Genomic DNA, 10,145 nt, shown 5'->3' with positions numbered 1-10,145 from the left:
CCTTATCCACTCTGCTGTTCATACAAAGTGCAGGTGACAGGGGACATAAGAAGGACATTATGAAATATAAGTAGTCACAGGACGCTTGAAAATACAAAGTATTTTAATAGTAGTAACTGTGAGCAGAGTGGATTAAATAGGTGCTTTGGTGAATAGATGATGAGTCAGATGATCTGCAAACCCCAAGCTGTGGAGAGAGCCTGGTGGCAGCAGCAGGAGGACGAGGTGAGCTGGCAGGAGATGGCGCTGAGGGGAGCAGAGGAAACCCTTGGAACAAGCTGTGCCACGTGTCCCTGAGCCAGCCTGGAGGGAGCTGGAGCACATGGAATGTGCAGTGCAGGGCTGGAGGAGATGCTGGGTGGCTACAGGAGTGGTGGAGCTACATGGGCTCTGTGCCTGAGAGGAAGGGCTCAACGAGCCAGGGGCTGATCAGCACCAGGCTGGGGAGGCTCTTCTCTCTCTGGGCTGGGATCAGCTCTGTCAGAGTCAGGGAAGGCTTTTCTGTGCTGTTCCTTGCTGTAAGTTTTTGAAGGGCTTTGAGGGCTTGGCCATGAGCTTGTGTGATCAAGCTGAATTCTCTGTGCTTCCCACAAAGCACATGGAGTTAATGGAATAAATGTTAATGGAGTTAATGGAACAATACCTTATGATAAGCACAACACGGACACAAGAGTTAACACTTGCAGTCCATACCTGGCTTTTCACTTCATTGACTTTGTCATGTATTTATCGTTCTGTGCACGTGTAAAATGAGGAGAGGTCGCAGCAGGTACCACCTTTCTGTACAACTGGAGAGAAATGGGAAAGGAGAGTCTAGGGACAGGTTGATACAAGTGGGTGAGGCTTCCAGGGATGAGGAGGTGGCTTGTCTAACCAATTCCTTCCTCTCTACTTAGTTACTGTTGCCATCAATGTGAAGACTCAACAGCTGCAATACATATTTGATTTTGTGAGTGGGACTTAAGTAGACAGAAAATCAAATTGGAGCCAAGAACTAGCCTGAAGGCAGGCACATCCTAATGCAAAAACTTTTTTAAAAGGGATTTGAGCATTCCCTGTGGCACAGCTCCCCTGTCCCGCTGCTGCTGATGCAGCATGGACTGGTTTCCCCCAATTTCCAGAAGACCAAAGAAATTAAATACTCTTCTGTCAAAACCAAACTGCCTCTGGGCAGCAGATGAGGAGGGTTTGTGAGCTCTCTGTCTTGTATTGGTTTTACTTTTTTTTTCCTTTTCCATCCTGTATTTGCTCTTTAAGAAATAGTCATTGGGGAGGGAGGGGGGAAGGCAAACAAAAGTTGACTTTTGCGAAGCGGCTGAGACTTGGCAGTTGTGTGGAGGTCACGGTGCTCAGTCAGTGTCAGCCTCCATTCCCCAGAGTTGTATCCTGTAATGTATTTATTTATCATTACAGACGGCCAAAATTTTCCCCCGCTCTCAGTTTGTTGTGTCCAAGGCCGCGGGTTCCGACAGGGATCAGCAGCACTCCCGCGGTGATGGAGCAGCTCGTCAAAAGCTGAATTAGATGTTAAATCTTTCTGAAGTGGGGAGGAGGTGGAAGGAGGGGAATCACATTGTGCTAAGAATTTATCATGTGTTGTTTCCTGTGAGATAATGTACAGGGGAAGATTTGTTACGGTGCAAGTTTCAAACTGCTGTTTCAGGGCTACAGTGTCTGCCAAGCTTATGATGTATTTGATCTTTTCTGAAAGTCCTTCTTTTCCTTTTCTACCTTTTGTTAAGCTGTCTGTCTTCCAGGTAGGTAAACAGTTAAAATGCTCCACCTGCTGAAATATGTAAATGTAAGCACCTAAATTTGCATGGATAAGAGGAATAAGAAGAAATCTGCTAGATGAGTGTGAGACCCAGTGAGGCTCCAGCTCCCGGACAGAAGGTTGGATGCTCAAGTTGTCCCTTAGCTTTGTGGTTGGATATGTCAGACAAGTTGTGAAGGTGTGCCTTTCTGCAGAAACTCCTGAATTTTGGGATAGACCTTGAAGAAAACAAGGCCTTGCTTTGCAAAGGTGCTGCACGTGCCCAGCATTACAGAAAGCCCAAAGAAGCAACAGTCTAATGGTGCTTCTCAAAACATTTGTTGAACCATTTTGCATCAGTCAGCATCTCTTCCAGTGCAGGTCCCTCTCTCTACCTTGTAAAATGGTGGAAATACTCTGTGTTCTTTTGCTCTTTCATCACACTCCTTTTATCCTCAGACAGAAGTAGAGATGAGTCTCATTTATGCTTCCTGATATAACTGTGGTTGTTATCTGCAGTCACTGAAAGGGCAGCTCAGGTACCTTATTAATGGACTGTAAAATACACCCCTTTTAATCTAAATGGAGAAGGGGTAAGTGTCAGATTTTTCTCTCTGAATAAATATGTTGGCATAAGAATCTTTGGGGTAAAAGTTTTTCTCCAATTCCTCAATAAAACGTCAAGTGCAATGATAGATGAACTGGCAGTCCTGAAGTTTACTCAATATTGTTTTGTTCTCAGTATCTAGGTCAAGATATTTCTGCTTTGCTTGGATCAGACAAAGTTTCCACAGATCTTAAATAACACTGTTAATATTATAAGTGCTTTGGTTATCAGGCAGGAAGGAAGCTTATTGATCAGCAGGGTAAGCACTGTGTGCATGTGAGCCACCTTTTCCTGCCTGGCTGTAATGAATCTGAAATCCAGAGGCAGGCATGTCCCCTGTGCGGAGGGTGGGAAGGGAGCTGGTAACACACCTTCCTCCCTGCCTCAGCTGCTTCAATGGTCTCTATCAGAGGCACCTGCACAACCTTTAACATAATTTTTCCACAAAGCAATCCTGGAAGTTTGTGCTTCTGTGTCCTTTGCACAGGAGACAGTGAGGTGCAGGGAGAAGTCAAAAATTCACCTGCTGTTGAATGAATTTGGCCCTGACTTTGGACTTGACCCCAATCTATGTAGTGCCAAAGTGCTGGTTTGTCCTTTGGGCTGGGTGAACTTGTCAGACGTGGGTTCCCACCTGAGTGTCCTTAGAGGAAAAAGCCATGGCTGTTTGGAGCCCCTGAGCTCAGGAAACATGAGCAGATATCAAATGTGTCATAAGTCAACAATGACTTTGGCACTGCAACCAGGGTTTGGGACCTCAATCAGCTGCTCAGGTGGTTTGATTTGGGTAAAAGTGACTTAGAGGTTAAATCCAGGAAAAAAATGTTCTGACTTTTCTAGGCTGTCCTAAAAAGAGCTTTTGTCCATCATTCTTTTTGGAGGTTTGTGATGTTGCCAGTGAAATCCAAGGTAACCTGTCTTTGCTGTATGTACATTGTGACATTGTCTCTCTTAAGAACAGCTCCTGGTTTTCACATTGTTATTTACAGAAAACAGCTCACAGGGCAATAGCAGGAGCCCTGAGTGATCATCCTTCGTGGGATGAAAGATAAAATCATGTTGTTTCCTCTGCCCATTCACTGAGTGAGAGTTGAACCCTTTCTGTGAAATAGGGAGGCTTTGACAAGAGGAGAGGAGAAGAGCAGGTAGCCAGGGAATTAGAGCATTGTTCTGGGACGTGGGAAATGCTTATTTGAACCTGTCTGATTGGGAGGTGGAGCTTCTGCAGGAGTGCAGGACCTGCTGAGCAATCCAGTGAAGCAGCAGTGGCATTTATGTGGCATGGCTTGGCCTGAGAGGAGGCCCTGGGGTGGGCTCTGGGAGGAACACGCCCCTCCTGGGAGTGCTTGGCACTCACCTGCAGCTCCTGCAAGGGACTGAGGGACAGGAAAGCCTGTTTTGTGGGGTCCCAGCAGATCAAGTGGTGACATGCCCAGACACTGAGCTGCACAGGGAGCACTGCTGCTGGAACAAGGATGCAGAAAGAGTTGGGAATTAGACACATCCCCTGTTCAGTGAAGGTGGCCACAGGGCAAGTTGTGCAGAGTGGCTGAGCTGCTCCAGCAGTTCACTCTGACCAAAAGAGTTCATCCTTTGCTGAGAGTCAGGATGGACAGAAGGGACAGCTCTTCCTTCAGCCTGTCTCCTACTGGCACTTGTTGCACAAGAAAAATCTCAGCTCAATGTTTTAAGAGGAACCCTTTCCTAAAGTTGCCAGCTTCTAGTGAAAAAACATGAAACTGGTGGGGTTTGTTTGCATAGAAGGTTTGGAAAGTGTCACCTACAGCCTGTCAGAGAGTGACAACCTCTTGGAATCTTTTTTATTGGCACTTCCTTTCTGCAGCATTCGAAGAGAGCAAGAGCTGATCCTCTGTGACTTTCATGTTTACTTTGGAAAGGATGTTTCTCCAAGAGAACTGGGATTGTCTCTGGAGAGACCAAGCTGTCATGGACAGACTTGTGCATTCTGAGTGTAGGAGGAGAAAGGCCAATTTTATGAAGCTGTGTCTCCCCACATGTGCTGCTCCCAGCCTGAGGGGAGGCTGACAGGGAGCAGGGTGCTGGGGGACAGGGAGTGGTGCTCTTGGCTGGTGCCAGCAGCAGAAAGACAGAACCTGGTCTTCAGGGACCACCTCCCTTGTGGTAGAAAATCCTAATGGATTTGTTTTAATTTAGGCCTGGAAGTCAATAGGTTGGCTTTCTCTTTCCTCTTCTGTTTTTGGGATCATAAATTTACTATTTTTTGACCATGAAAGGAGGAACTGGTTGAATGAGAAACTCCTTCATAATGTGCAAGAGTGGCAGAAGGCCCTGGGCAGGCTGGGAGCAGGGGCAGGGTTGGAGGAACACGGGCAGGGTGGGACTCTGGGAGGGTGTCCATGTGCACGGGGGGGTTCTCCCCATCAGCAGCTAACGCTGGGGCTCCAGGGCTGGGCTGTGTCTGTGGGCTTGTGGGGGAGGCTCAAAGAGATTCTTGGCATAAAATCTTGGGTCTTGGATCCTCTTTGCTTAATGGATTGCTCTGTCTCCCCAGTGACACCACTGCAGCTGCAAGCCACAGAGGCACTTTGGCTGAAGTCCTCGTGGTTTAAAGGAGAGACAGTGGATAGATCTCCTCGGCAGGAACAGGACTGAATGATCCCTGTCCACTCCAGCCTGGGTGAGTCCCAGTTCTGCTGACCTGAGGGACACATCTCCCCATGTCCCAGGCTCTGGAGAAGAGAGAATTAGTATGTGCAAAGTTTTCAGTTTATAGAGAAAGATTTGAGGTCTCTGCCCAGGAGGCTTTTTTGTACCTTCTTTGGCTTTTGGAAATTACAAAAGTTGGCCTGTTTCTTTAATATATGGCAAAGGTGGCTAGAATCCTGCATAGACACTTTTTAATATTTCGTATAAACCTAAACAAATACATTAAATAAAGGTCCTTTCACCTCCAGCTTGATGGTTCAAATCCAATCGTGCTTGGGAACAGAACTGTTCAAGCAGTAAAAATAAAACATCTCCTGATTTATGAATAGGAGTGTCAAGCTTTGACTTGTTCTGATTACTGGCATCACATTATTTGTGAACGTTCAGACAACTGCCAGAAAATCATGGAACACGTTTGTGAATCCCCAAAGTTTCATAAACTTCAGCCTGAGCAGTTATTTGCTTTCTGGTGAAGAAGTGGGCTGGCTGAAGCAGTCTGACAAGACCAGCTCACTAATGCTCAGGTCCCACAGTAACAATAATGAGTGTAAAGGCTCTTGTTTCTCTTGCACAGCAGAAGGTGGCAATTCTGCCCCAGTTCACACCAGACAATTGCCATTTGCTCTCGGGAGCTGTTGCTGCTGGTTTGAGGAAGCCAAGGAAGAAGGGATCCAGCTTGACTTTCAAATCTTGCATTGTTTGCTGGGCCAGCTGTTGGAAAAAAATCTGTTATTTGCTTCAAGGCTGAATTGTTCTGTTAGAGTAACCATGGCCAAGTAACACCAGGTTGTGGAGAACAGGAGGAGGGGGAAGTGGGGCTGTGGTTCAGAGCCCTGCACAAGGCAGGACACAGAGCTGTTCCCACACAAGTGGATCAGTCACTCTGTGTGTTTGTACCAGTGTCCAAGTGCCCTGAAAAACACAGGGATTTGGCAAATCCATGTGGATTCCACACCTGGAGTAGAGGTGCCACATCTAGAACCTAAAGTCAAAGCACTTCTGTGCTGAGATGACTCTCTCCCTGCCAGACTCTGCCATTCCAGTGGAAGGTGTCCCTGCCCACAGCAGGGGGATTGGAATTAGATGATCTTTAAGGTCCAACCCAAACCATTTTATGATTCACTTATTTTTTGGGCATCCAAAAGCAATTGGTGAATTCCAGGCTATGGGAATCTCGCTCAAAGCAATGTCAGTGGCTTACAGTGTGTCAGAGCTGCTCTGGGACTAATTGCACATGAGATTTTGAGCATTTTTTTAATGTTCTTTTCCTTTTTCTATGAGTCTTTATATTTTCTCACTGCTTTTTCTCCATCTGCAGAAAGTAAAATTTAGAAAAGGTTATTATAGCTGCTTTGTCACAATATATAGCACCTGCATGGAGAAGTGGCAGGGTAGGAATAACATGGCATGGTTTGCTTCTGCTCTCACTTTGCAGATGTGCAACTTTAAAATGTTACTTGTAATTTCTGTTGGTGTTACAAATAATAGATCAGGTCCACAATTTATTTGCTGAAGGTTCCAACAGATGTGGTGTAATTAACAGACTGTAATCATTAGGTTTTGGAGAGAGGGTGACACATCAATTTTTTAACTGTTTTTTCCACTTAGAAATACATCCAAGTAGTGCTGCCTCCAGAGGGATGTGCACATGGATGGATGTACTTTGTGCATGCCGTTTTATACACACTCCCACTTTGCTTTCCAAGCATTAACATGTGTAAATCCCTTTGGCACGTGCAGATACGTGCAAGTGGGTTGTGCATCATAGCATTTATTTGCATGTGGAAGAAAGCACATGTGGAATTGTGTGCACTGGTTATACTTGCACTGAAGGATTTTGAATGTTTGACCTTAGGTGGTGTCTCTTCATCTGCAACTCAGTGATTCAGTTCCTTTTGCCTTAAAAATAAAGGCAGGATGACTTTGGGTGGAGCAATAGTGATATTATTTTAGGAAATAAACCTTTGAGGTGTGTTGCTCAGTTACACCTCCTTTAATATAGTAACATGAAAACCACAGAGATGGAGAAACCAGTTTTGGTGGATGCATAGAGGTGCAGCTCAGGGGTGCAGGTGTTGAGCTGATACCCAAGTCTGCAGGGAGCACAACCCAGGGGTCCTTCCTCCCCACACAGATAACCCTGGGGCTGCAGCACAACACCACAAGCTCTCTGTTACAGGTCCCATCTGTTCCACAGACTCGTCCAACCAGTTGAGTTTTGCTCTCAGGGTCTTCAAGCAGGAGGGGCCTGTGGTGCTGTGATGCCCATTCCCAGAGTGATGTAGGAGGGAATCTGCAGGTGGTTCAGGTTAGGAGTTGTAATGAGCTTCTGAGAATGTTAATGCATGTGTTTGAGTTTTGAGGGTGGTTGAAATAGGGGAAAAAAAGGTCTGGAGAGAACTGCTTTTCCTTCACCTTTTGGGAGGGTTCTCAGGATTTTGTCCAGTAGCTCCTAATTTCTGCCAATAAACTCTCTTGGTGCACAGCAGTAAGGGTCATGGCAATATCTGAAAGCATTGCCCTGAAATGGCATTAAAACCTAAGAAATTTCACTGGGGAAGCAGGTGAGAGCCTTGTGGCAAACTGTTGGGTTATCCACCTCTATACAGCTGCCACTGATTGTTTAAATGCTTTTTTTAAATTATAAGTGAATGAGAGTACCCCTCTCATGGGGTACCCACATGGATTGTTTTCTTCTTCTTTAGGAGAAATTGGATTTTTCACTTTGTGTCTTTTAGAGGCTCTGATTCGGGTTTCCTACTGTTCTATCCCTTTCTTTAGGGACAGTGCAGGAGGCAGGAATCTGAAGTGCCTGATGCTTGAGAAGGTGAGTAATGACTTGGAGAAGACCTCGTGCGTATCTTTTGATCTTTGGGCTTCAGACACCCCTTCACCCATAATTAACTCATGTGTTGACTGATCACCTGAGTGATCAAGGGAGACTCAGCATGTCAGGGGAAACCAGGAAACTATTACTCTATGGCAAAACAGCAATCAAGCCAACTCGTCTGTGATACAAATCAGATCCCTGCAAGAGCAAGTCACGTAATGGCAAACTGTGCTGGAGATGGATGAGATCCTAAATCATTATCTTCAATAGCATCAATTATGTTTACAGGGTAAGCCCATGGTATCTTCATGGCAAGCACTACATCCAGATAACAGCAGCAGCAGCAACAACAGAAATTAAAATTACAGCCTGAATTTGGGGAGGGGCAGTGCACTAGACACAACTGGCCAATAAATCAAGACCATCCGTGGGTGAGATGGAGGGGAATGGTAATGGTTATCATGCTGTTGTATAAAATGCACATCTTAAGGTATATAGATCATTTAAAATATATATGAATTTGAAATCAGCCAAAAGATATGTCAGGCATTTTTCTTTGTAGAATTATGGTATGTTTTTAAAGCCTAAGTGCTTTTCAGTACAAATTTTAGCATGTTTTGCATTCAAATGGAACATCTACTATACGTGTGAAGCCCTTGCACACACTGACTGTAAAAGTGGAGGGAATCATTGGATTTATAGGTTCTTTTGCACATTCTGTCAAAGTCAGCCCTTCTGCCTAATGGAGCCAAGGAACAGGAAAGGCTTTCATTGCACAACTTTGCATAAGAGAGATGGTGTTTGCTGTCTGACACATCACAACCTGTAAACAAAGACTCAAAACAAGTCTGCATTAAAAGAAGGAACCTCAACTGGGAAGGGATTACATTAATAACAATTTCTGTAATGTCTTTATCAGCATTTCTGTGGCCAGTTTGTGATAATAAACAGGCAAAAAAAAAAAGCTCTTGTTTGAGATGGAAGTAAATTCCAGGCTGATATGAGTGATGTACCTCATAACCAGTTATAATTAGAAGGGAGGCTTCTTACAGCTCTGTTCCTCTATAAATCACAGCAGATATTACCCCAACTTGTACAACAACTATGAAATATGCTATGAAATGTGAAATGCATGAAATAGGTTCTTTTGTTGCAATTTCGTTCTCAGAAAAGCTCTAATTTGACACAAGCTTATGCCTTTTTTTGACAGGTTTCTTAAAAATAAGGCCCCAATTCCCTATTAAAATTTCCATTTAATAAAGTCTTTTTTTGTTTTGTTTTGGTTTGGGTTTTGTTTTGTTTGTTTTTTTGTTGTTGTTTGTTTTGGTGTTTGTTTTTTGTTTTTTGGGTTTTTTTTATAATCACAGTTTGTGCAAACTGAAAGCATTGCATATTTGGGTACACAGAATCCCTGGAAGAGCTGATCGAAAAAACTCAAGCCAACCTTGTCTACAGCAGAAGCTTCATCTCAAACAAAATTTTACACTGAAGAAGCCAGAAATACAGGATAGTAACTAAATAGATGTGTATTTTCCTTTCCTCTTCTGACAGAGTCATCTTTGAGCTGGCCTGATGCCCACCTGCTTTATTCCAGATGTGGCCATGGAAAGTCCCTAAGGAAAGCAACCACAGGGAAGAAAGTCTTGCTGGCTTAATACCTAAAAACAAAAGCAAAGTAAGTTTCCTTGAGTCTTTTTCTTATATTGATGTCTAAGTTTTTGTCCTATGAATTTTATTATATTTTTAATAGAAGATGAATGAGTTTATGTCAGAAGTGTGTTCTCTGGAAACAGAAGAGCCATCCAGGACTGTTGGTATGGCAGGGCTGTAGCTGCCTCTATGGATCCTAATTTAAAGCTGTAATTGCAGATAAAAACATAATTATATCCCCCAACCACCTTAACTGAAAGGATTGATTCACAAGAGCAAAGCATGATAAGAACTTCTCTATGGGCCAAGTGCTCATGGACATTTGAACCCCCTGTTTGGGCATGGCCTGGATTTGTTCTTGTGTGGAAGAACATCATGGGCACTGGGGAGACGTAGAAAACAACCATGGTTCCCCTTCTCTCAGAGCAGGTTTTTTGAATGAATGTGTTAGAGGACCTGAGGAGGAATAAAAGCAGAAGATTGTAGTTCCTCCTTGAATCCGCCCATATTACAGGATATTAAATGTACAGCATGTTAAATACGCCCAAGGTCTTTTATTGTGAGTGATCCTCAGAGAAGATGCAAACCCCACTTTTCCTTAAAGGAAATTGGTGGAG

At 44.2% G+C, this 10,145-nt stretch overlaps 1 long non-coding RNA gene across 1 annotated transcript; it reads left to right on the top strand.

Annotated features, from left to right (window-relative positions):
- The first annotated feature begins 7,828 nt into the window (after positions 1 to 7,828).
- LOC113982967 lies at positions 7,829 to 9,557 on the top strand. The gene is made up of 2 exons (XR_003538948.2): positions 7,829 to 7,875; positions 9,430 to 9,557. It is a non-coding gene; the product is annotated as an uncharacterized LOC113982967 (long non-coding RNA).
- The last annotated feature ends 588 nt before the right edge of the window (positions 9,558 to 10,145 follow it).

Source organism: Pipra filicauda, unplaced genomic scaffold (assembly GCF_003945595.2).
Source record: "Pipra filicauda isolate LSUMZ 115617 unplaced genomic scaffold, ASM394559v2 scaffold4_size7858003_pilon, whole genome shotgun sequence".
In the NCBI taxonomy this organism is placed as follows: Eukaryota; Metazoa; Chordata; class Aves; order Passeriformes; family Pipridae; genus Pipra; species Pipra filicauda.
The sequence above is the reverse complement of the archived record's forward strand: the minus strand, read 5'-3'. Positions and strand labels throughout refer to the sequence as shown.